The sequence below is a fragment of the Apium graveolens genome, chromosome 4 (genome assembly GCF_009905375.1).
Source record: "Apium graveolens cultivar Ventura chromosome 4, ASM990537v1, whole genome shotgun sequence".
NCBI lineage: Eukaryota > Viridiplantae > Streptophyta > Magnoliopsida > Apiales > Apiaceae > Apium > Apium graveolens.
This window is the reverse complement of record NC_133650.1, coordinates 250875823-250878317: the sequence shown is the minus strand read 5'-3', so window position 1 is coordinate 250878317 and position 2495 is coordinate 250875823.

Sequence of the window (2495 nt, the reverse complement as noted above, 5' to 3'; positions counted from 1 at the left end):
AATAACAAAATGTATAAGGAAAAGGTGAAGAGGTGGCACGATAGGAAGCTACATCCTAAGTTATTTATGCCAGGGCAACAAGTTCTTTTATTCAACTCTCGGCTCCGACTTTTTCCTGGGAAGTTGAAATCAAGGTGGTCTGGACCTTTTATTGTCAAAACTGTGTTTCCACATGGAGCGGTGGAAATTTTTGAGAATGATTCGGACCAAGCATTCAAGGTTAACGGTCAGCGGTTGAAGCACTACTATGGGGACATGGCAAACCGAGAGGTGGTTAGTGCCATTTTGTTGACTACTTGAGAAAGGTACGGAACGTCAAGCTAATGACGAAAAAGAAGCGCTGCGTGGGAGGCAACCCATGAATTGTTGTTACAGGAACCCTTAGAAGTTAATAACCTATCCAAAAACACAAAAAAATCAGAAAACAGGGGCTGAAAATTTTTTTTTCCAGAGACCCTCTGCGCGCCCGCACAGAAATGCTGAGCGGCCGCGCAGGGGTCGAGTTCCAGAAATTTTTTTGCAGTTCAGAAAAAAAAAAAAAAAAAATAAAAACACAAAAACAGTTTTAGCCCATAAACCCACGAATTGTTCCCACTACCCCATGATTTTATCCCTTAATTCCCAAACCCTAATCTAATCCACACCCTATATATACATACACCTATCCTACATATCTCCCACAAAACTTCCTACACTTAAACCCTCTCACAAACATCAAAAATCAGTTCTTACACACTTCTATTCACGAATCAATGGCACCCAAGAGAGCACGCACTATTGACAGCAGCAGCACAGTTCCTACTGCTGATTCATCGAGGGGCACTGCTGCAAGGCCTCGGTTAACTGACAGAGCTGCGGAGGAGGAGTACACTAGGCTGTTAGGGAAGCCGATTCTGAAGGAGAGGGGGGTTTTACCATCAGGGAGGGATGGTGAGTTGTTGCCCATGATTGCAGAGAAGGGGTGGATAGCTTTTTGTGAGTCACCCGAAGCAGTACCGATGAGCGTTGTTCGCGAGTTCTACGCGAACGCGAAGGCTGAAAAGAATGGGTTTTCTGTAGTCCGTGGGCTGGCGGTTGATTATCATCCTGCGGCGATTCGCCGTGTGATTGGACAGCGAGAGAGGAAGCCCGAGGAGGAGAACTGGAATGAAAAGACTGCTGAGGATTTTGACTTGGATTTGATTTATGCGACTCTCTGTCGACCGGGCACAGTTTGGAACCGCAGTCCAGCCAATAATGAGTATCGTCACTTTCCGGCGATCGCCATGAACAGGTATGCCCGTGCATGGAATGCATTTATATGTGCTAATATTTTGCCTTCTTCACATGCACACGAGGTCACAGTTGAGAGAGCACAGCTGTTGTGGGGAATTCTGAATGAGGAATACTATGTGGACCTTGGTGAGTTTATCTACCAAGGAATTCTGAAGTTTTTGAGGGGAGCAAAGCATATGAAAATCCCTTATGCATCCACGGTTACGAAGCTATGCCGAGCAGTGGGAGTGAACTGGCCTGCTCATGAGCAGTTGCAGTTGCCAGCAGCTCCGATAGATTCTGGCACTCTGAATGGGATGCAGGAGTGGACCGGTGGTGAGCCTGAGGAGCATGGGCTGGGTTATCGTCTTCCAGGAGGGCGTCCAGCACGAGGTGCTACTATGGCTAGGCCAGGGCGTGGTGAGGCTGGTTCATCGAGAGCTCAGGAGGGTGCTGGGATGGGTGATGCCCAGTATAGGAGGCTTTCACGGCGGATGGATGCCATGTATGAGACGCAGAGTAGGTTTGCTCAGGAGCTCACCCTTGCGTTAGGGACTGCTTTTCGAGGCCTTGGAGCTGATATCCAGTGGCTAGTTTTTGGTGAGGACTCTGCATACCCGCCGCCTGATACTCCACCCGCTGAGGGTGATGATGATGACTCCGAGTAGGTATACCCTGTGTTCCTTTCTACTACTTTCACTGAGGACAGTGAAGATTTTTAGTTTGGGGGTGGTAGTTAAAGGAATATTGTGTGTGTGTCATTTAGTTGCATATTCATGATAGTTAGTTCATATAGTTGCATAATTTATGCCATATAGTTTTTTTTATGAATGTCATGTAGCTCATGCATTTACTATGATCCCTTTTGCAATGATTTATCGACTGAATTGTGATATTGATGCGAGTGTAGTGATAGCATTAAAGTGATATTAAGTTGTGTAGGTTGATATGCATGCTAGAAACAATTGTAAATCCACTGAGTCTTAAAGAATGCGTAAGGGCTAGATTGTTGTTATGATTTGGTTGTTTTCAAGGTCAATCTATTTATTATGCTTAGAATTCGATTATAGGTTCTTAGTGATAAAAACATGAAAAAGAAAATTGTTTTGGAGAAAAAAAAATATGGAAGTTGTTGCTAGTTGTGGCTAGGCGTCAAATGGCTAGTAGCCGGCTCGCTTATGTTGCGAGTAGTCTAGGGTTGAGTAAGATGGAACGAAACGCACTTGCTCAGAAGTTATGAA